The sequence below is a fragment of the Schistocerca cancellata genome, chromosome 1 (genome assembly GCF_023864275.1).
Source record: "Schistocerca cancellata isolate TAMUIC-IGC-003103 chromosome 1, iqSchCanc2.1, whole genome shotgun sequence".
Lineage (NCBI taxonomy): Eukaryota > Metazoa > Arthropoda > Insecta > Orthoptera > Acrididae > Schistocerca > Schistocerca cancellata.
This window is the reverse complement of record NC_064626.1, coordinates 1,209,732,151-1,209,757,812: the sequence shown is the minus strand read 5'-3', so window position 1 is coordinate 1,209,757,812 and position 25,662 is coordinate 1,209,732,151. Positions and strand designations below refer to the sequence as shown.

General features: G+C 43.3%; 1 protein-coding gene across 1 annotated transcript in view; it reads left to right on the top strand.

Annotated features, from left to right (window-relative positions):
* Window positions 1–25,662, top strand: part of LOC126094646 (uncharacterized) — a 1,573,713-nt gene that overhangs the window by 444,900 nt on the left and 1,103,151 nt on the right. The window lies entirely within an intron of this gene.

Genomic DNA, 25,662 nt, shown 5'->3' with positions numbered 1-25,662 from the left:
TCCGACGTATGTATATAAGCAGCAACACGTAGGCAAGCGGTTAGTGTTGCCTCCGAAGGAAAACATTTTTATCGCCCCTTATGGAAGAAGAGGCAGAATGATGCGAAGTGTAATAAGACGTCAGGGAATAACCTCCATACTACTAGACGGAACAACAGAAGGTAACTAACGTGTCCTCCTAACCGATCTCTTCTTCTAGTCAAGCAGTGCCACAAACTCCTCTTGCCCCCAATTATACTCAGTACCTCCTCATTAGTTATGTGATGTACCCATCTAATCTTCAGCATTCTTTTGTAGCACCATATTTATAAAGCTTCTATTCTCTTCTTGTCTAAACTATTTATCGTCCATGTTTCAATTCCATACTTGGCTACACTCCATACAAATACTTTCAGAAAAGACTTCCTGACAAATCTATACCCGGTGTTAATAAAATCCTCTTCTTCAGAAATGCTTTCCTTGCCATTGCCAGTATACATTTTATATCTTCTCTACTTTTACCATAACTAGTTACTCTGCTCCCCAAATAATAAAACTCATCTACTACTTTAAGTTTCTCATTTCCTAATGTAATTCCCTCAGCATCACCTGATTCAATTCGACTACATCGCTTTGCTTTTGTTGATGTTCAGTCCACCTTTCAAGACACTGTACATTCCATTCAACTGCTCTTCCAGGTCCTTTGCTGTCTCTGACAGAATTACAATGTCATCGGCGAACCTCAAAGTTTTTATTTCTTCTCCATGGGTTTTAACCACTGCTCCAAATCTTTCTTATGTTTCCTTTACTGCTTGCTCAATATACAGATTGAATAACATTAGGGATAGGCGACAACCCTGTCTCACTCCCTTCCCAACCACTGCTTCCCTTTTATGCCCCTCGACTCATAACCGCCATCTCGTTTCTGTACGAATTGTAAATAGCCTTTCGCTCCCTGTATTTGACCCCTGCCACCTTCAGAATTTGAAAGAGATTATTCCAGTCAGCATTGTCAAAAGCTTTCTGTAAGTTTACAAAAGCTAGAAACGTAGGTTTGCCATTCCTTAATCTATCTTCTAAGATAATTCGTAGTGTCAGTATTGCCTCACGTGTTCCAGCATTTCTACGGAATCCAAACTGATCTTCCCCAAGGTCGCCTTCTACCAGTTTTTCCGTTCTTCTATGAAGAGTTGACGTTAGTATTTCGCAGCCGTTAATGTAACTACAGATTATAAAATAAAATACAAAGATGGGAAAACATATATAAATAACGATTAAAGAGAATACAAATAGTAAAGAAAGGAGTGAGGGAAGTTAGTGAAAGGGAAAATTTGTCCCTGAAATCGTACCTGTTTCAGTGACAAGGTAGCTCGCAAAAACTTCGAGTCTGTCGTCACTAAAACAGCTTTACAACTAATATCTTTTGCTTTACATAATATTTTTGCTTCATTAATGTTATTATGAATTAATCAAAAAATGTTCAAATGTGTATGAAATCTAATGGGAGTTAACTGCTAGGGTCATCAGTCCCTAAGCTTACACACTACTTAACCTAAATTATCCTATGAACAAACACACACAACCGCACACAACCGTGCTCGAAGGAGGACTCGAACCTCCGCCTGGACCAGCCGCAGAGTCCATGACTGCGGCGCCCTAGACCGCTCGGCTAATCCCGCGCGTCATGAATTAATCCTAATCTCATATTAATTTTACAGTTTTTGTACTATTTTATTTGTCCTGTTGCAGGTGCTGATGTATTTAAATTTGTCTTTGGACCTTGTATGAATAATTACATTAATATTTGAATGTAGCGTTCACTTTCTGTGTTTGTTGTTTCATCCGATTCGATGTCAGTGTCTGTGTCTGTTTCGTGCCACGTGTTTTGTTGTGCATGTGCTGCGTTTCGTAGTGGTCTTAAGTATGGTCTACTTTGTCTGTAAGCTTTCTGAAAGGTTTGAGATTCGTCATCTGCTAGTCTGTTCAGGATGTGCCACTTGTTCTGATATCTTATTATGTTTCCTGTAATTCTACATTCGGTCTTAGACGTGTCAGTGTGTTGCAGTGGGGGGCTACATGTTCAGCGGTGCCATATTCTCCACATTCACAGGTTTCAGTTTCTTTTAAACCTACACGATGGAAATTGGCCATGTCACATTAGGAAATGGGTCATTCCCCTTGTGGGGTAAAAGTGTTCAGTCTTATGCGTACTCTTATATCAGGAAAAATAGAGTAGACAGGTCGTGACTTGTCTGTATGGTCCCATTCTTCCTGCCATATCTCAGCCCGCCGTATGCTAAGCTCTCTTCGTTCTGTTATGTTGCGTCCAGTTATGTCCTGTAAAATGTAGTCTACCTTTTTTTAACGATTATGTCGCTGGTGAGTCATGACTATTGATGTCAATGGGGCACACACCCATGATTACACGCAGTGCCCCTATCGATGTTGTTCTAAAACCTCCGGATAGTCTGATGTATTCGATGCACACGCTCCTTTGTCCGCAACGTACGATGGATTTGTATTTTTCTAGGTGTTGGGGGTCATAGAAATTGGAATATATTCATCAGATTGCTGAGGACGTTGCTTTGCAAGCGCTATTCTTAGACGGAAGTAAATGGTGGCATGCCACACCAGATCAGTCAGAAGACTGAAAAAAAAAACAACATGAGTGAAATGTAGTCGAATAAAGTCTGTCGGTGTTGAAGAAATTGATTAGGAAACGACAAATGCGCCAAATTAGCGTTAGAAAGACTTCTTCTGAAGGCACTTCTGGAGTGTAGCCTTGCACAGAAGAGAAACGCTTTCGATAAATACTACAATCAAAAAGAGAAGAGAAGACATGGAAATATGTTACTGCAGGAGAATTATGAACATTAGAGGAATGGAGTATATAATTGATGAAGAGAGAGAGAGGGAGTCAAACTTGAGAGAAAGCAAATTTGTAACACTACTTTTAGGTATGCAGTGGCAGAGAGGGGGTTTATGGTGTGAGACGAAGGCCTGAAAATGTTCGGTCGCATTAGTTACGCAAAAAGGAAGAGACAGTAGGGATATCGTGGAGAGCTGCAGCAAACCAGTCATCATCATCATCATCATCATCATCATTTAAGACTGATTATGCCTTTCAGCGTTCAGTCTGGAGCATAGCCCCCCTTATACAGTTCCTCCATGATCCCCTATTCAGTGCTAACTTTGGTGCCTCTTCTGATGTTAAACCTATTACTTCAAAATCATTCTTAACCGAATCCAGGTACCTTCTCCTCGGTATGCCCCGACTCCTCCTACCCTCTACTGCTGAATCCATGAGTCTCTTGGGTAACCTTGCTTTTCCCATGCGTGTAACATGACCCCACCATCTAAGCCTGTTCGCCCTCACTGCTACATCTATAGAGTTCATTCCCAGTTTTTCTTTGATTTCCTCATTGTGGACACCCTCCTGCCATTGTTCCCATCTACTAGTACCTGCAATCATCCTAGCTACTTTCATATCCTTATCCTCAACCTTGTTGATAAGGTAGCCTGAATCCACCCAGCTTTCGCTCCCATACAACAAAGTTGGTCGAAAGATTGAACGGAGCACAGATAACTTAGTCTTGGTACTGACTTCCTTCTTGCAGAAGAGAGTAGATCGTAGCTGAGCGCTCACTGGTTCATGGTGTGGGTTCCTGTAGTCATGTCCTAGTTCATGAACCACGGGCAACGTATGAGTGGCCAAGTAAGTGGTCCCGACAGTCGGGATACCAGTTACTTTGGAATAAGGCTGGGCATCTCGGACATATTCTGAGTCGTGGTCACCTTTGTGCTCATACGGCAAAGACTACCAAATCCACCGGTTAGACCCTCAGCCGTTAGGGGTTAAAACCAATGGGACTCGGGGCAAGTAAGGCTAGCAACCTGCTTCCCTGGTACTTTAAATATGATGCTGGCAACAATCAGAGCAAAATGCAGCAAACCAGTCTAAAAAAGAAAAGAAGAGAGTGAGAGAGAGAGCAAGGGAGAGAGAGAGAAAAGAAAGATCGTTTACAGTGTGTTAAAAACTGCACTTATTAACTCGAATTTCAAAAAGGACGCTCTCAAAATCGTGTCCCATTCTTGTTTAATACAAGACTGTACTCTGTCCCTAACGATGTGGTCGTCGACGGGACGTTGACCCGTATCACCCTGGCTGCAGTGCGGTGCGGACGGGACGGCGCGCCGCCTCGCTCCCACTAACAGGTAGCCACGTGGCTGTAGGCGCCGTGACAGCCGGGCTGCAGCAGCCGCCCGCGTAATTGGCGGTGACGTCACGCGCCACTCCTCTGCGGCCCTTGTCCTGTCTGCAGTGCCCGCTCGCTACCCGTGACTTGCAAAGAGCCGCGGGGGCATCAGATGACCCTGAGCCGGCCACTGAGCACTGAGCATTCACCACAGCCGCCGCTATTGTTGGCGGCAGCTGGCGCTGGCGGTCAAGGTGAGCCAAATCCGCGCAGCATTCGCGAGAGCCGACCGCCGGCCGCCTTCTTCGTGTCTAGCTACCTTATTACTACGGACACGCAGGAAATTTACAATATCACTTACAATGAGTTCCTAATTTCCTGGTTTTTTCGTGAGGGGTAGAAATCAGAACTGTGCTGCATGGACGCTGCGGTAACTCATTTTACGTATGTGGTTGTTATTGCACGTGACGTCACCTACCCATTCTAAACATTGCAAAAGCAGAAGTAACTCTGCCTGTTCCGCTTTCATGGATATATCGCTGAATTGATATAGAGATACCTTTGCGAGGTGCCGGGGCTAGCAGTGTATTTAACACTAAATTCTGCTAGAATCTTCATATGGAAATAATGCTCTAAGCACCCCCCCCCCCTTTTCTAACTCCGACTTTTGCTGTTGCACATGGATTAAGAAGCAACGCGAACTGGCTGTAATCGACCCTGCAAGTGGTGTAGAAAAGAGTTTGGCACCTGCAATAATTTAATTTGATAGAAATTAATTTGATAAAAGAAAGTTTCATTAACGTAGTGAGAAATGAAAGGGTTGCTTTACCGATCCACAAAATGAAACTTCTGTCCAAAATAACAATTTGATTTATTATGACTAAACTCAAAATAATAAACAAAACACATGAAACATTTACAATACGTCAAACTGGATACTCAAATAAATGCTATGAAGGTGAAGTTGTCCATGAACTAGCTTGTGACGTTTATGACCAAGTGGTATGTGGAGCCAACTCCTTGCAACTCAAATATTAAGAGAAACACCCAGCCAACGCAACATTAATTGCTGCTACAGTAGTGAGAACTCAGACAATGAACATCCAAGACAGAACCACGCAAGAAAAGACTGGAACAGCCGCGCCCTGCTGGGATCTGATTATCACAGAGCAAATTCCCTAATCTGCCGGTGCTGCGGACAGACATTACCGAGCTGTCTTCTTAACTGCAAGGACACGATCTGGCATACCGGAGGCGATGGCTGGTTGCTTCGACGTCCCGTCGTGGTAATGATAAAGTCGCGAGTATAGCCCGAAACGAATTCTCCTAGTCTGGTTGTTCCACACTAAAGACTTCCTAGCAACACAAATACGCCTCTGAGGGAAACGAAGAACGCTCGCTACACAATCACTGACGATACAGCAAAGTCACACAGTAACTTCGATACAGTCAACTTTAGCCAAAACTGCTCAAGACAGACGACATAGGCCGCTTGTATGCAGAACGCTCAATTGCCAACTGTACTCGAAAAGTTACGTTGAAGTCAAAACTTCAGCAACTTCGTCAAACAGTTACAATTAAATGATAGTATATTAGACAGCCAACGGAAGGCAGGCTGTCCAGAGTAGCGAGAGCTCAGTCTTGTAACCTACTCCGAACGAAAGGCGAGAGCCGACTCCCACAAGAGTACCCGTACAAGCCGAACACAGAACATTCCCGTCCCCACGACAGTGGTCGCGGTTAAACGTTCCAATCAGCAACTCGAAAACCGGCGGAAAATTCCACTCTGTCGCCGACGCACAACTATTCCACCAATGGAGATTCTTGGCGCCAATTTCTGCGCCGATTTTGCTACGTCACGGAGCTATCTCCTGAGCAAGCCAATCACAGTTATGATTTTGCATAAAACGCGGGAATTTGCCCGCCAAGTCTGCTTGGAAACACAAGTTATTCCCACGCCTCGCTGGTAGTCCGCCAGAAAGGATTTTCACAAAGTTTCTGCGAAGTTACAGAATCTCTAGCCCAGCCGCTCCGTCGGGCCTCTGTGGGCGTGTCGCCCCCACTCTTATGACAATGTCGGTGTCTGGAAAGCATCCAATCGACTCCCTTACACACGTCGGCTTAACCCTTTCCAGATCAGCAGAACCCACCTGTCACCGGACCACCTCGGTGACGAGAGATGCTGCGTGGGAAGTCCATGTGTGAAGGAACAGCAACTCTTCACCACATGCAATTAGAGAGGAAAATCGAATTACTCAGAGTAAGATAGAAATATGAGAGGGGGCTCATACCACCTCTCACCTTGAACGGTGAGGAAGACCATAGGCTTCTTTAGAAAGTGTGTAGTACAACATACACTCCTGGAAATTGAAATAAGAACACCGTGAATTCATTGTCCCAGGAAGGGGAAACTTTATTGACACATTCCTGGGGTCAGATACATCACATGATCACACTGACAGAACCACAGTCACATAGACACAGGCAACAGAGCATGCACAATGTCGGCACTAGTACAGTGTATATCCACCTTTCGCAGCAATGCAGGCTGCTATTCTCCCATGGAGACGATCGTAGAGATGCTGGATGTAGTCCTGTGGAACGGCTTGCCATGCCATTTCCACCTGGCGCCTCAGTTGGACCAGCGTTCGTGCTGGACGTGCAGACCGCGTGAGACGACGCTTCATCCAGTCCCAAACATGCTCAATGGGGGACAGATCCGGAGATCTTGCTGGCCAGGGTAGTTGACTTACACCTTCTAGAGCACGTTGGGTGGCACGGGATACATGCGGACGTGCATTGTCCTGTTGGAACAGCAAGTTCCCTTGCCGGTCTAGGAATGGTAGAACGATGGGTTCGATGACGGTTTGGATGTACCGTGCACTATTCAGTGTCCCCTCGACGATCACCAGTGGTGTACGGCCAGTGTAGGAGATCGCTCCCCACACCATGATGCCGGGTGTTGGCCCTGTGTGCCTCGGCCGTGTGCAGTCCTGATTGTGGCGCTCACCTGCACGGCGCCAAACACGCATACGACCATCATTGGCACCAAGGCAGAAGCGACTCTCATCGCTGAAGACGACACGTCTCCATTCGTCCCTCAATTCACGCCTGTCGCGATACCACTGGAGGCGGGCTGCACGATGTTGGGGCGTGAGCGGAAGACGGCCTAACGGTGTGCGGGACCGTAGCCCAGCTTCATGGAGACGGTTGCGAATGGTCCTCGCCGACACCCCAGGAGCAACAGTGTCCCTAATTTGCTGGGAAGTGGCGGTGCGGTCCCCTACGGCACTGCGTAGGATCCTACGGTCTTGGCGTGCATCCGTGCGTCGCTGCGGTCCGGTCCCAGGTCGACGGGCACGTGCACCTTCCGCCGACCACTGGCGACAACATCGATGTACTGTGGAGACCTCACGCCCCACGTGTTGAGCAATTCGGCGGTACGTCCACCCGGCCTCCCGCATGCCCACTATACGCCCTCGCTCAAAGTCCGTCAACTGCACATACGGTTCACGTCCACGCTGTCGCGGCATGCTACCAGTGTTAAAGACTGCGATGGAGCTCCGTATGCCACGGCAAACTGGCTGACAATGACGGCGGCGGTGCACAAATGCTGCGCAGCTAGCGCCATTCGACGGCCAACACCGCGGTTCCTGGTGTGTCCGCTGTGCCGTGCGTGTGATCATTGCTTGTACAGCCCTCTCGCAGTGTCCGGAGCAAGTATGGTAGGTCTGACACACCGGTGGTAATGTGTACTTTTTTCCATTTCCAGGAGGGTATTTATTGATTTGAAGAATATAACGCAAATATGGAACAATAATTACTCTTTGAAAAAGCTGTTTACTCTTTGACTTTTGAACTTTATCACATTTGTGAAAAGTGCTTCCATTGTTTGGTATGTTCTATATAATACTATTCAACGCAATTAAAATAATTTTTGCACAACCCTCTACGATTTTAATCCATACTTCCATACTAATATCAGTCACAAGCCCGTCGTATTCTAACTGCTAAACCTTTTGCATCTCTTATAACTTCTTTGCATCTTACCCCGTGGTCATACTGTTAGCCTTGCTATTTCGAGATAACGGGCGCTCGAGTGGCTTTTTCTCCTACTCGCATCTGGATGTGTGCATTGTCCTCACCATCACTTTATCGTCATCGACGTGCAAGTCACCGAAATGACGTCAGACAAAAAGACTTATATAAAGCTTCCGAGGATCCAAACTGGGGTCTCCCGGCCAATAAAGCTATACGCACATTTCACTTCATTTCATTTTACTGATATGCGACTGCAGCCCTATATATCATCTAGAATACACAGCTTATATGATCCTCAACGTATTTAATCCATGCCATCCATACTTCCATACTAATAATATAAATACGAAAGCAACTCTGTTATTTGCACAACTAAACCGTTGAACCGATATACATGAAATTTGGCTTAAGATAGCTTGAGTCCTGATGAAGATGATAGGCTACTTTACAAAGTGTGTAGTACAAAACATTTATTGACTTGAAGAATGTCACGCAAATGAAGGAAAAATATTTACTCTATGGTAAAGCTAATTACTCTTTCACTTTTAAACTTTATCATATTGTTTAAATTTTTTATTGTTTCATGTTCTACGTAATATGATTCAACGTAATTATTCAGTTTTCAACGTGTTTAATCCATACTTCCTTACTAACACCACTATTATTAATTGCGAAAGTAAACTGAATCTGTAGCGTTTTCACGCCACTGCCACTTAACCGATTCCGAAGGTATTTGATATGGAGATAGCTTGAGCATTGAGGAAGACCGTAGGCTAGTTTATAAAGTTGTATCTTTTAAAGCATTATTGAGATTTTCAAATATGGTATACGCGAGTCGCCTGCAGACGACGCTGGCACGATGGTCGGCATCTCTTGGTGTGTATAAATTATTCCGTGATAGTGCAGATTCAGTGTTGTTGTACGGGTAGTTTGCGATATTGAGTTCCTACACATGTTGACGGAGCTGGAGAGCGTTGGTGGAGACATAACAATAAAATTGAATGGTAAGCCCGAGAACCATATTTAGAACGACTATTGTAAGCCTCGGAAACTGAAGTCTGATTTACCGCATAGTTCTAAGCGAGCTCAAGCTGCGAAAGTTACTCGAATCCAATAAATCTCAGAGCAATCTCATGTCCTCCGAAAATTGGATGCACAACGTCTGGCGGCCTTGAGAGTTACAGAGACATTAGAATAGTCACAAGCCCGTCGCATTTTAGAGGCTGAGCGTCACGTGTGTCGCACAGCTTCAAATGGTTCAAGTGGTTCAAATGGTTCAAATGGCTCTGAACTCTATGGGACTTAACATCAGAGGTCATCAGTCCCCTAGAAATTGGAACTACTTAAACCTAACTAACCTAAGGACATCAAACACATCCATGCCCGAGTCTGGATTAGAACCTGCGACTGTAGCGGTCGCGTGGTTCCAGACTGTAGCGCCTAGAACCACTTCCCACATGGGCTGGCCTCACAGCTTCCCATCAAGACTCACCCCGATGGTCTCATTTAAAGGCTGTACGACAAACAGGGATTCGTACATTTACATGTGGAACGTTGGGGGCTTTTACTGAGGGTGCAGTTTATTCTGATCTAGTAACTGACTATGTTAATGACGAATTGTCACCGTAGGGGAATGGATCAAAAGTGTAAGCACCATGACGCATTAAAATTGAAAGGGGAAACGGTTGGGGTCTGTCTCTCTAGTGGCAAAATCTCACTTCCAGTATTAACTGAGCGAGAGAACTCCACAAAAACTCTGCTTCGCACGAATGTAATGAATCGAGGCATTTTTAAATATAGCCACGCGGAGCGGCCGCGCGGTTTGAGGCACAATGTCACGGATTGCGCGGCTCCTCCCGTCGGAGGTTTGAGTCCTCCCTCGGACATGGGTGTGTGGACGTGTAGGGACGGATGACCTCAGCAGTTTGGCTCGTTAGGAATTCACACATTTAAATATAATTAGAAAATACTTGTATAATGCACGCTTTCAGATTCGACATGCAGCAAAATAACAGAAACACTTTCATTATGAGTCTAAAAAGCATATGTTTTTATACGTACGTCTCTCCACCACTATATACAAGGACATCTCGTAAAATTACTAGGTTACTAACTCACCAACCCACCCCCCCCCCCCCCCACCCCCCATGAACCATGGACCTTGCCGTTGGTGGGGAGGCTTGCGTGCCTCAGCGATACAGGTTGCCGTACCGTAGGTGCAACCACAACGGAGGGGTATCTGTTGAGAGGCCAGACAAACATGTGGTTCCTGAAGAGGGGCAGCAGCCTTTTCAGTAGTTACAAGGGCAACAGTCTGGGTGATTGACTGATCTGGCCTTGCAACACTAATCAAAACGGCCTTACTGTGCTGGTACTGCGAACGGCCCCGCCGGGCGGGGACTACTCAAGAGGACGTCGTTATCAGGAGAAAGAAAACTGGCGTTCTACGGATCGGAGCGTGGAATGTCGGATCCCTTAATCGGGCAGGTAGATTAGAAAATTTAAAAAGGGAAATTGATAGGTTAAAGTTAGATATAGTGGGAATTAGTGAAGTTCGGTGGCAGTAGGAACAAGGTCAGGCGAATACAGGGTTATAAATACAAAATCAAATAGGGGTAATGCAGGAGTAGGTTTAATAATGAATAAAAAATAGGAATGTGGGTAAGCTACTACAAATAGCATAGTGAACGCATTATTGTGGCCAAGATAGACACGAAGCCCACGCCTACTACAGTAGTACAAGTTTATATGCCAACTAGTTCTGCAGATGATGAAGAAATTCATGAAATGTATGATGAGGTGAAAGAAAGTACTCAGGTAGTGAAGGGAGACGAAAATTTAATAGTCATGGGTCACTGGAATTCGAGAGTAGGAAAAGGGAGAGAAGGAAACATAGTAGGTGAATATGGATTGGGGGAGAGAAATGAAAGAGGAAGCCGTCTGGTAGAATTTTGCACAGAGCATAACTTAATCATAGCTAACACTTGGTTCAAGAATCATAAAAGAAGGTTGTTTACATGGAAGAATTCTGGAGAATACTAGAGGGTATCAGATTATTTAATTATAAGACAGAGATTTAGGAATCAGGTTTTAAACTGTAAGACATTTCCAGGGGCAGACGTGGACTCTGACCACAATCTATTGGTTATGAGCTGTAGATTAAAACTGAAGAAACTGCAAAAAGGTGGGAATTTAAGGAGATGGGACCTGGATAAACTGACTAAACCAGAGGTTGTACAGAGTTTCAGGGAGAGCATAAGGGAACAATTGATAGGAATGGGGGAAAGAAGTACAGTAGAAGAAGAATGGGTAGCTTTGAGGGATTAAATAGTGAAGGCAGCAGAGGATCAAGTAGGTAAAAAGACGAGAGCTAGTAGAAATCCATGAGTAACAGAAGAAATATTGAATTTAATTGATGAAAGAAGAAAATATAAAAATGCACTAAATGAAGCAGGCAAAAAGGAGTACAAACGTCTCAAAAATGAGATCGACAGGAAGTGCAAAATGGCTAAGCAGGGATGGCTACAGGACAAATGTGAAGATGTAGAGGTTTATCTCACTAGGGGTAAGATAGATACTGCCTACAGGAAAATTAAAGAGGCCTTTGGAGAAAAGAGAACCACTTGTATCAATATCAAGAGCTCAGATGGAAACCCAGTTCTAAGCAAAGAAGGGAAAGCAGAAAGGTGGAAGGAGTATATAGATGGTCTATACAAGGGCGATGTACTTGAGGACAATATTATGGAAATGTAAGAGGATGGAGTGTATGGAGTGTAGCCATGTATGGAAGTGAAACATGGACGATAAATAGTGTGGACAAGAAGAGAATAGAAGCTTTCGAAATGTGGCGCTACGGAAGAATGCTGAAGATTAGATGGGTAGATCACATAACTAATGATGAAATATTGAATAGAATTGAGGAGAAGAGGTTCAAAAACGGTTCAAATGGCTCTGAGCATTATGAGACTTAACATCTGAGGTCATCAGTCCTCTAGAACCTAGAACTACTTAAATCTGACTAACCTAACGATATCGCACACATCCATGCCCGAGGCAGGATTCGAACCTGCGACCATAGCAGTCGCGCGGTTCCGGACTGAAGCGCCTAGAACTGCTCGGCCACCAAGGCCGGCGGGAGAAGAGGAGTTTGTGGCACAACTTGACAAAAAGAAGGGACATGTTAGTAGGACATGTTCTGAGGCATCAAGGGATCACAAATTTAGCATTTGAGGGCAGCGTGGAGGGTAAAAATCGTAGAGGGAGACCAAGAGTTGAATACACTAAGCAGATTCAGAAGGATGTAGGTTACAGTAAGTACTGGGAGATGAAGCAGCTTGCAGAGGATAGGGTAGCATGGAGAGCTGCATCAAACTAGTCTCAGGACTGAAGACCACAACAACAACAACAACTCACCATCACCCATCATAACAAAACTACTGATGTGCTAGCGAAGCAGTGGGTGACAGCTTGTCTACTATATATTAATAAGGGAATATATCAGAATACACAACCTCTAACATAGTTGCAGGTTGCCTATCTAACAGTTTCCAGGGGCAATAAATAGTTTTTCAGTATTTCATATTAATAGTGACTGAGTTTAAAAATCTGGTCGCGAACCCAAGGTATGCGCTGCAGGCGATGTTGTGCTGTTAGCAAAGGCACTCGCGTTTGTCCTGTTGCTCGTCTGTTGACAGTGGTAGCTCTACGCAAACGCCGCTGCTCTCGGTCGTTAAGTGAAGGTCGTAGGCCACTACGTTGTCCGTGGTGAGTGGCAATGCCTGAAATCTTACATTTTCGGCACACACTTGATACTGTGAATCTCGGAATATTGAGTTCCCCAGCGATTTCCGAAATGGAATGTCCCGTGCATCTAGCTCAAACTACCACTCCGCGTTCAAAGTCTGTTAATTTCCGTGTTGCGGCCAAAACCACGCCGGACACCGTTTCAGATGAATCACCTCGGAGTAGTCAGACAGGAAATAGTATATATAGACTGTGAGTTGGAGTTCCACCGGGACGATTGTAGTGGGGAATTGAATGCGAAACTCAACTAGGCTCTCCCGCGGACTCTAGGCTCTGTAAAAAAGATATTAGAGCGCTGAAGTCGGAGGAAAGGTCTTTGCCTTTCAGGCTGAGTTTGATCATTCGATACCTGAACTAGATAGGTTGAAAGAGGAGAAAGATCAAGTGAACTAGATAAACGTAACGAGCAATGTGTGGTAGGAGAACAGCTCTCCGACTACTTCAGCTAATTTGAGCTTACATTGTCTAATAAGTTTGACTTGTTACCTGAAATAGCAGGGAAGAGCTTCATCCAGCTATAAGTTACAGTAAGGTGCAGCGGACTTTTACCAGAGAAGCTAAGCGTACGTCAGTACCAAAAGAGATTAGGAAGAAAAGGTCTTGCTGCTAGGTACTAGCCGTGGGAGTGGTACGTAACAGATGGTACAGAAGTGATTACGAGCAGGGTACCAGGTCATAAGGATTTTGAAGCCAAGTGCCAACCTTGGCCAGTTGACGGAGGATATAGGAAGTTTGTGTAAGAATTTTGACAGAAGAGATCAGGTGATCATACTAAGTGAAGCAGGAAACAGCCTGGCTAAAGACAGAAATAACAACATTAGGGATAACCCGATTGGAACAGGGGTCACAACTTCACAAACAAGTGCTGAGTTTTGTGGAAGTCCTGCAGCGCTGTGACCAGCCCTGGGTCGATACTGCTGTGAGTCGTTCAGTAGGCTGCTCCTGACTGGAATGAAATGTCATATGAGTGCAGTGCCTGTTGCTACAATTGGGAGATGGATATATACTAGATATTCCTACTACAAGCATGGCGTTCATCTGAATAAGAGGGGAAAAGCTAGGTTGGCTGAACTTCTTGCGGAAAATGTTTGGTGGCACTGTCAAACAAAGCAAGATCCTTGTGATTACTGGTCACAGCGAGCTACCTTTTTTAGATTAAGTTAACGGGTGAGGAGCCCTCTTGTGAAAGAAGTATAAAACATGACAATAGCCCCTCAAAATACACTCCTGGAAATGGAAAAAAGAACACATTGACACCGGTGTGTCAGACCCACCATACTTGCTCCGGACACTGCGAGAGGGCTGTACAAGCAATGATCACACGCACGGCACAGCGGACACACCAGGAACCGCGGTGTTGGCCGTCGAATGGCGCTAGCTGCGCAGCATTTGTGCACCGCCGCCGTCAGTGTCAGCCAGTTTGCCGTGGCATACGGAGCTCCATCGCCGTCTTTAACACTGGTAGCATGCCCCGACAGCGTGGACGTGAACCGTATGTGCAGTTGACGGACTTTGAGCGAGGGCGTATAGTGGGCATGCGGGAGGCCGGGTGGACGTACCGCCGAATTGCTCAACACGTGGGGCGTGAGGTCTCCACAGTACATCGATGTTGTCGCCAGTGGTCGGCGGAAGGTGCACGTGCCCGTCGACCTGGGACCGGACTGCAGCGACGCACGGATGCACGCCAAGACCGTAGGATCCTACGCAGTGCCGTAAGGGACCGCACTGCCACTTCCCAGCAAATTATGGACACTGTTGCTCCTGGGGTATCGGCGAGGACCATTCGCAACCGTCTCCATGAAGCTGGGCTACGGTCCCGCACACTGTTAGGCCGTCTTCCGCTCACGCCCCAACATCGTGCAGCCCGCCTCCAGTGGTGTCGCGACAGGCGTGAATGGAGGGACGAATGGAGACGTGTCGTCTTCAGCGATGAGAGTCGCTTCTGCCTTGGTGCCAATGATGGTCGTATGCGTGTTTGGCGCCGTGCAGGTGAGCGCCACAATCAGGACTGCATACGACCGAGGCACACAGGGCCAACACCCGGCATCATGGTGTGGGGAGTGATCACCTACACTGGCCGTACACCACTGGTGATCGTCGAGGGGACACTGAATAGTGCACGGTACATCCAAACCGTCATCGAACCCATCGTTCTACCATTCCTAGACCGGCAAGGGAACTTGCTGTTCCAACAGGACAATGCACGTCCGCATGTATCCCGTGCCACCCAACGTGCTCTAGAAGGTGTAAGTCAACTACGCTGGCCAGCAAGATCTCCGGATCTGTCCCCCATTGAGCATGTTTGGGACTGGATGAAGCGTCGTCTCACGCGGTCTGCACGTCCAGCACGAACGCTGGTCCAACTGAGGCGCCAGGTGGAAATGGCATGGCAAGCCCTGCCACAGGACTACATCCAGCATCTCTACGATGGTCTCCATGGGAGAATAGCAGCCGGCATTGCTGCGAAAGGTGGATATACACTGTACTAGTGCCGACATTGTGCATGCTCTGTTGCCTGTGTCTATGTGCCTGTGGTTCTGTCAGTGTGATCATGTGATGTATCTGACCCCAGGAATGTGTCAATAAAGTTTCCCCTTCCTGGGACACTGAATTCACGGTGTTCTTATTTCAATTTCCAGGAGTGTAGTTAAGAAAGTTTAGACAGCTCTCAAAAGACACACCCTGTGCCTTTCTGAGCGTCGCACAACCACGGGGTTAAAAAAGTTTAAAAATCTATCATCTTACTCATGTTGAACTAATATGGGAAAAGGAGGAATTGTTACGTACATTAAGATAGGCCACAAATACAGAAATTCTGCAACAATTAGATTTTGTAGTGATCGACACATAGTGTGTGATGTGAATTAATATTGGAAAATATTTCACTTTGTAACTTCCACACTGGAAAATTCTGAACTGTTCTTGATGAATATGGATTGCCTAATATGCTATCTGTCAGAAACCAGCAAGCAGTTAATAGTCTGCGATGATTTCAATGTAGATTTTCTAAAGAATATTGACAGCAAAAATGATCTCGACATCTTGTTTGCATTTTACAACTTGATATGAGTAACTAAGTTTCCAACAAAGGTAGATAAAGACAGTAGGACCCTAATTGATGATGTTTTCTTGGATGAAGCTCAAAACAAGAAAATAGCGCTATACCCAGCAATAAACGCTCCCTCTGATCACAATGCACGCTCAGTTGGCATAAATCAGAGAGAATCTCATTAAAAATCAGTTACAATCATTAATTATTGACATCAGTTTAACGATTCCAAGGCAAATATTTTTAAGAGCAGATTACAAGAGATGACCGGGGATGAAATTTATCTGCTACACAATAAATTCATGTCGTTATTTGAAAACAGATTTGCGCATAAATTAATCAGAAAGGACGTCAAACATATATGTAAAAAAAAATATGAATTAGTAGAGTGATTAAAATATCTTATGGAAGGAGAAAGGAATTGTATCTGTTGGAAACAACACGTAAAGATCCTCCAAGGTTGCACACTACACAAATTACTAAGAAGAGCTATTAGAAAGTCAAGGAACTTGACATTATGTTAGAAATCAATAATTCCTATAACAGACTTAACGCTATATGGAATGCAGTAAAACGAGAGATTGGATAACAAATCGCAGAACAGGACAACATAACTATTAATCTAAATCTGTCACAGTAGCAGATAGGTTAAGAATCACTTTTCAAATGTAGTAGAAAATATGGAGACAAACAGTACGAGAGAATAATCGGAAGAGTGCGTTGAACAAGCAAAAAATGGTTCTAATGGCTCTGAGCACTATGGGACTTAACATCTGAGGTCATCATTCCCCTAGAAGTTAGAACTTCTTAAACCTAACTAACCTAAGGACATCACACACATCCATGCCCGAGGCAGGATTCGAACCTGCGACCGTAGCGGTCGCGCGGTTCCAGACTGAAGCGCCTAGAACAGCTCGGCCACCCCGGCCGGCGTTGAACAAGCGGTTTACCTAAAATTCAGTGATATGGGTCTCTCACCTGCTTCTCCTTCTGAAGTTAAGAAAATTACATATTCGCACAAAATTAAAAGTTATGTGGATTTGATGGAGTTTCCTGTAGAGTACTAAGGATTTGTTCCCATATAATAAGTACTGTCTTTTCTGAAATGTGTTATGCACCACTGACTCACGGCATTTTTCGAGAGGGACTGAAATATGCCGTTGTTAAGCTCCTTTATAGGAAAGGTAATAGGAAAGATGTCAGTGACTGCCGAACCATTTCACTGTTGATATAATTCACATACTTTTTGAGGTAATGTTTTCTAGAATACTATCCCACCTGAGCAACAATAGTATCCTCAGAAAATCGCAGTGTTGATGTCAGAACAGTAGCTCAACTGAGAACACCATTTAAACACTCACTCACCTAAATTTGCAGCTACCTATGAATCACAATATTCTCGTGGATAAACTAAGATTTTATGGAACTGACGGTATGGGAACCCAATGGATAATGCCATATCTAACCAAAAGAATGCGGAATGTTATACTTAATAGTTCAACAAATGTAATCACGGGAGATTCTTCTGACTGCGAAGAAATCACGTATGTGGTTGCACAACGCTCATTGTTAGGTTCATTATTCTTTCTCATTTATTTAAACGACCTTCTTGAGGATGAAACTAGCACTGTAATCAATCTAAGCACACATATATCAACAGAAAAAATGATAAATAGTGTTCTTGAAAGTATTATTACGTGGTGTTTAGCGAATGGTCTTACTCTGAGTTTCAAAAAGACATCTAGACGTACTGCACCAGTGGTAAGTGTAAGACGTGGTAGGGAAAGAATAACTAAGCTGAAAACGTCAGAGTTTTTAGGTGGTCATATAGCTGTAAATTTAAAATGGGAAAAAACAGATTTTGTTAGTTCTGTGAAATTTGCATTTGAAATCTTTGCAAATCTTAGAGAGAGACAAATTAGGAAGTTGACATATTTTGCACAATTTCATTCAGTTATGTCACATCGAATAATGTTCTGGGGTAACACTACTTTAAGGAAGAATATTTATTGCTCAAAAAGATGCTGTAAGACTAATACGGGATGCTCACCCATCATCATCTTAAAGACATCTGTTTAAGGAGTTAGGCATTTTAAACACTGCGTCACAGTATACAGGGTGTTACAAAAAGGTACGGCCAAACTTTCAGGAAACATTCCTCTCACACAAAGAAAGAAAATATGTTATGTGGACATGTATCCGGAAACGCTTACTTTCCATGTCAGAGTTCATTTTATTACTTCTCTTCAAATCACATTAATCATGGAATGGAAACACACAGCAACAGAACGTACCAGCGTGACTTCAAACACTTTGTTACAGGAAATGTTCAAAATGTCCTCCGTTAGCGAGGATACATGCATCCACCCACCGTCGCATGGAATCCCTGATGCTGCTGATAGTGCCTGCACGCGCTTTACATGGTACGGAAACAACTGGTTCTCCCGTAGCACTCTCCATACAATGACGTGGTCAACGTTACTATGTACAGCAGCAACTTCTCTGACGCTGACATTTGGGTTATCGTCAACTGCACGAAGAATTGCCTCGTCCATTGCAGGTGTCCTCGTCGTTCTAGGTCTTTCCCAGTCGCGAGTCATAGGCTGGAATGATCCGTGCTCACTAAGACCGATCAATTGCTTCGAACATCCTCCTGTCGGGACACCTTCGTTCTGAAAATCTGTCTCGATACAAACGTACCGCGCCACGGCTATTGCCCCGTGCTAATCCATACATCAAATGGGCATCTGCCAACTCCGCATTTGTAAACATTGCACTGACTGCAAAACTACGTTCGTGATGAACACTAACCTGTTGATTCTACGTACCTGATGTGCTTGATGCTAGTACTGTAGAGCATGAGTCGCATGTCAACACAAGCACCGAAGTCAACATTACCTTCCTTCAATTGGGCCAACTGGCGGTGAATCGAGGAAGTACAGTACATACTGACGGAACTAAAATGAACTCTAACATGGAAATTAAGCGTTTACGGACACATGTCCAATTAACATCTTTTCTTTATTTGTGTGTGAGGAATGATTCCTGAAAGTTTGGCTGTACCTTTTTGTAACACCCTGTATTTATTCCCTCATTAATTTTGTTGTAAATAATCCAAAGCAATTCGAAAGGAACAATGATGTACATTATTACAATGATATTCCTTACTCCATATTAAGGTCGTCGTTAGCACAAAAAGTGATGTACAGTGCTGACAACAAAATTTTTGATCGTTTAGTCAACGGTGAGGTGGTAGAGGCGTGAGGTCGCGATGCTGATATCGGTAAGCATGTGCGTACTCAGTGAATGCCAACCTAGTTAGTTATAAAGCACTTAGTGCGCTAGGGATTAGTTAGTGAGAAAGTACTATTTCCCTTTAGTTTCCCATAATTTTTTTTCGTAAATTCGATGATTCGTGAGTAATGTTTGACTTGGCATCCGACCTTTATCCATTACGAGCGCGAGGTCAGCTAAGGGTTACATCAGGGTGAAGATTCTTGTTCTCAGAGTTGCAGTATCGCTTTCAACATCTTTTTTGAGTATTTTTGTTGTGATACACGTGTGAAGTTTCTAGGTTGTAACTTCGGGAAGTGGATTCATGGTCCTTTATGCTAGAACACGCGACCATGTGGCGAGCGATTGGTCTTGCGTACTGCTAATTCCAAAGCAACTTCTTAGCCTTGATGTGATTTTATTTTCTTCGTTTAAACGAATGTTGCTATGACGGATATTCACTTGAGCTACTTGAGCTTTGGTGGGCAGGCCACTTCGGCACTTTCTCATTGTGACATTTATCTCTTACTCTGTTTAGTCTACGCGAGTGGATGATGGTAATTTCATTCTCCTGTAGAAACTATTTAGTCACAACGGAGAAACCCCTCATTGCTCTTCCCGCCACACCTCTCGTTTTTCGCCATTGTGGAGAGGGCAGACTGCTGAATCAATTTTTTCTTCCCCCCGCAAAGCTATGTTCAGTAGTATCTGAATGAATGGAAATAATTACCTTACTTTCTTTTTATATACGCAAGATCTCGTTTACGTTCTTTTTGTAATAAGTATTTCATACTAATGTCTATCTGCATTCATCAGTTCAGTGAAACTCCCACGTAAGAGCAGTTTGCAGTCCCCTATGATCAGCAATAATCAATAAATGCGTTACTGAGACGGTGTCTGTAAGGTCGTGCGGATCCGGCGCTTTCTTTTGTTGGGGCCCAGTTTGTTCTCGAAGACGCGTTAGGCCATTGCACTTACAGAAATGTTTGTAATTAAAGCAAATTCTTTCCTTCCGAATAACGGAAAAGTTATAGCTCAGTGCGAGTCATGAACAAAATTTCACTTGATGTGGTGAAAATTGGCTACCTTACTCTGAATAGGTGATAGAGAGCTAGGATTAAAAAACTATCGCCTGTTCACTAAATGTATTGTTGAGGAACCAGGTTTATCTGTTTAGGCCGTCACTATTTTCCTTCTGGACAAGACGTTCTTATCAACTTCGAAACCATGAGAAAGGGGTTTAGATAAACATTTTATTTTCCAAGTGATTGGCTGGTTATTATTTCTTCATGAATGTCTTTCTATTTTGTAGAAAAATTTCTAATTGTATCACGTGTAAAACGTGATGGGTAGGAATTATTGACATTGAACAATACTAAAAAAAAATAATAAAATAAATAGAGTTTTTTAGTTTGCAAGTAATCATCGTGTAGTCATATTTACATATGACTGTGTAACATGAATGTAAAATGACTCGTTCCATATAATTACCATTAATCGTACAAATGATCCACAAAACACGGAAATGAATAACTAATTTGAAGATTAGGCGCCTGAACAACCACCAACGCCAGCAGTGCGTACTATTTCTTTCTTATAGGTCACCCCGCGTTTTGCTGGCGAAGTTCCTTCGAAGTTACCGAGCGAGGTGGCGCAGTGGTTAATACAATGGACTCACATTCGGAATGACGACGATTCAGATTTAGATTTTCCGTGATTTAGCCAAATAGATCCAGGAAAATGCCGGGATGGTTTCTTTGAAAGGGCACGACCGATTTCCTCTCCCATCCTTGACACAATCCAACCATGTATTCTGTCTCTAATGACATCGATGTCGACGGGACGTTAAACCTAATCTTCCTTCCTTCCTTTCGAAGTCTGGAGAAAGACACGAGCATAGCACCTTCAGTAGTGTCATGTGTAGTAAAGAACTGCAGCATTCAAGGCAGCCTTCTTGTTACATATAGCTTAATCATTTTTACCCTTCCATAAACCAACCGTTGACTCAGTGCATTATGAATTGTCATAAAGGCGAGTTTGTTGGTGTGACGCGCGTTTGTCCAGCGACTTTCGAAGTTAAGTGATAGTGCAACCCTCTAAACTCTGACCAGATGAAAGGAAACGCCGATTTTAGCAGGTCAGACAAATAACTGTTACGAGCATTTTATTTACGCTAAAAATTCTGTGCAAATTGTTTAAAATGTGTAATTATTACATGTAAAAGCAAAATCATATTATTCCACAAAAAAAATCAGTTAATGATTCCTTTCGCATGAAGAGTCAAAACGCGTCTGAAAAGTAAATAAATATTATATTGGAGCAATAAAAAGACGTTGATTTATAAGGCGAATACCTTACGTGCATACGTTGAAAGGCACAGCGAAGGAACTATACCTCTCCCTACATTAAACACGAGTTCGCAGACTCTTTGTCTCAAACTCTGTGCTCTTGGACCTGAGCATGACGTTATAGGAAGCAGCATACAAAAATTAAGATCAAATGTTGCCTTTTAGTAAGCGCTAATCTTCACTGTTAACGCAGGAAAAACATTTTGAATCGAAAGCGAATAGGTGGTTACCTGGAAGCTAGGCAGCCCGCACTACATGGCATGCAAACCGACGTCATGGCAGTGAGCGCCACCCAGTGAGCTAGACACGAAGCCAACCAACAACCTGGACTTATGTTTCGATTCAAAGGCAGTAAACATACATCTAGTTTATACTCTGGAAACCACTTTGAAGTGCATGCTAGAGTGTGCTAACCCATTTTTCAAAGTGTTAGGAATTTTTAACCATTCCAGAAAATTACTTAAACGGCTTTCTGTGCGTTGTAATTAGTCTAAAATTGTCTTCGGTGTCATTAAGGGGCTCCGGAACGCCCTATACTTGCTATGTTAAAATAACGCTTATAAATTACATCTTTCCTCACAAAGTATTTGAGGTAGGAAGTTGAACTTTTTACAGATTATTTATTGGAATATGGGCTACAACTTAACACAGGGATTTTACAAAATTTTAGTTCAGTTATTAAAGATGATTTTTTTTCAATTGTAATGAAAATTCACAACATTTTTTTGCAATTTTTTATTTATATATTCAAAAATATACAGTTTTTTGGAAAAAGGCTGTGTTAAATTATGCAGAAGGTACTGTGTAACATTTACTGAAAGTTTGAAACAAATATGTTTGGAAGATCCTAAGAAAACATGTAATTAGTATGAGAAAATAAAAGTTTTGGGAATCGAGCGACAAAGATTGGATTAACTTTTTAGTGCATTCCAGGTCCATAGGATGGATTATCTTCATCCTCTGCAAACTCCTCCTCCAGCTTCCTCTTGTTCCTCCTCCTGTTTACTCTTGCTTGTATTTCTAGACTCTTTACAGCCCTGTCTGCAGGCCGAAGGCGTTCCTTGTCTAAAGCAAGCATCGCTCGTACCATGTTAGAACCTATCTTCATTCCCATATTTCTAAATACCTTGCACCTTACAATGTTGCCATCATTGAAAGTCGCAACAGCAACTTTACTTTTACTCATTATAATACTTCAACAAAACAGAGACTCAAGAAACAGAATTAATTACGAATATTTTCGAGATAACGACAGAGTAAATAAACATGAAACAATCGACAATCACACCAGCGATATATACTGAACCATCACAGGTTAGCCACAACACATACTTTATCTCACATCACTAAAATGTACCTGATGAACACGGACGTTAATAATAACACCATTTGACAGCAGTTTAACAGCGCCACAGTGGGTCACGCCCATGTAGAACACATTTCAAAAACAATTTAAAAATATTTGTAGTCTTCGGAATTGAATAAATTATATATCTATTAAAAGGTAATAGTCTGCAGATTCAGAAAACGTAAAAAAGTAAAAATTGAACTTTTCATGATTTTGAGCCTTTCCGGAGCCCCTTAAGGGAGTGACAAGTAGGGGGCCGTAGTGTATTCCTAGGCTACTCCTTATCGTCTCTTCAAACTTCGTAAGTAGGCTCTCCTGAAACATTTGACATCTATCTTCAGGCATCTGTCAGTTCAACATTTTCCGCAGCTGGCGTGATACTGTCCCGTGGTTCAAGCAAAACTGTTACCTCTCGTGCTACGTTTATTTGTATACATTAAATCAACACCCTCTTAACTCTGTTTGGTCGGGGACCTGCTTGAGTAGCCGCGCATTTTAGCACGTCGCTTCCAGGGTTCTGGGAGGCGCGCTGGCCCCGGATCGAATCCGCTCTGAGCATTAACGACGAGGGTTGGCACACCGGCCAGAGTACATGTGATTTTTAGGCTGTTCTCCACAAGCTACTAAGTCAATACCAGACTAGTAGCCGCCTGAGTCACACGATTCACAGAGAATTCGGAAACGTTCTTGCACGTTCACACAGGATAGCATTAGACGCAGGCAGCTGTGGCCGACAAATTCCGTCCCGCATGTGGAAGGTGTGGGGGTGGCGACAAAAGGGCAGCTGATCAGCCTTTACCATTAAAACTGCAAAATCAAGATTAACGTGCTAATCCAGTGAAGGCATCAAAAAGAACAAGACTTCTTTATGGTAGGATGCCACAAACATATTCAGTGCTCTAGGAAAGATTCCACGAATGTTAAATAAACAATCTTTGTTAATTTATTGTATCTTTTACGATAACCCACCTGATTCAAAGTCTGTTAGCTGCTTTATGTGTGACCGACCCTATGTGATAATTCCGTTTTCTATCCCTTCACACTGTTACATCCAGATGTTTGTACGAGTTGACTGATTTCAGTTCTCACTCATTGACATTATAGTTGTAGTATAATACATATTTCCGTTTTGCAAAGTGCATAATCTCACAATCCTGAACAGTTAAAATTAGTTGTCTGTCTTTGCACTACTTACAGATCCGACAGATTTTTTTTTGTGCATCTTTTTTCAGACATTACATCATTATTAATAACTCCATTTGTAAAGTACCTGAGGTTACTACTAATTTTGCTTGAAAGATCATTACTATTCAGTATGAACAACAAGTATTCCTACATACTTTGCCTAAACTTATTTGTACGTAGGTCGATAACTCTCCAGCCAAGAAATGATGCTGCATCCTTTCTAAAAGAAATTCTCAATCCAATCAGAAATTTCATACCTCATATGCTCCTACCTTCATTAATACGAGTTGATGTGGTTCTGGGTCAAATGCTATTCTGAAGTGAAGGACAGCATTTTCATGACTGCCTAGGATTTCATGAGTGAAGAGCGCGAGTTGGGTTTTGGATGACAAACGTGGTGGAAGTGCGTGGTGCTTTGCATGGCGGGAGTCACTTCGTACCAGAAATCTCATTATGTTTGAGGACGGAATACATTCTAAGATGTTTTAACGCATGACTATCAAAGGCGCTGGACGGTAATTTCGTAGATCACATCCGGTATTCTTCTCGTGGACGCGAGTGACTTGTGCTATCTTCCAAAAAATGGGCAAAATTTTAATTTGAGGGATCTAGGTTAAAACTTGCTATCAGACATTATTCAATTTTAGCAACTTCAGCTGTTCTTCAACGCCATTGACATTCATTTTAAAATATATCAGCTTCGCAATGGATCTTAAAGAAAAACTGGAGCAGTATTCCTGAATTTACCTTGACAAAGGACAATTTGTGAACAGAGTTTAACATTGCTGTTTTACTTCGCTACCATCAATTTCAGTTCCTGTCTCTGCACAGTTACTCTGGTGCCACTGACAGACCTTATGTAAGACCAGAACTGGTTACAGTTTTGTAAGAGATCTTACATTAAGATTCCGCTGCGGTGATCACTGTAGACTTCACGAGGTGGCCTTTTTATAGTTAAAATTGCTACCTGCTGCATTCGCTAACTATAGCCTTATGCTTCGTTTTACACGTAGTAGTAGTGTTCACTGTTTCCTTAGAAGCTTCTTTACAGCGAGCACTTGATCTGACAGTTGTAGTAACAGTATACAAACCGTACCTGAATTACACGACATGTCGCATTTGTCACAGTATTTGTAAGACTCTTCTCCTGAAGGGGGGGAGGGGGAACCGTAGTTTGCAGTGCTGTTATGTTACTGAAACTTGATCAAATTCCTCTTCGAAGACCCTTTAGAGTAGCACAGAAAAAGTATAGTCGGTGTCATAGTTCAGTATCTGTAATCTTTGAAAATATATTTGAGTTACTGATATTCTTCTTGAGTTTGCCGGTGGATCTTCAAGTCAAATTACCACCTCGTCGTGGTCTTCAGTTGACTTGATGTCGTTGCTGCTCTGAAGCTGCAGTCCCTACATAATCCAGCAGAGAGTACTAAGCACACGCGT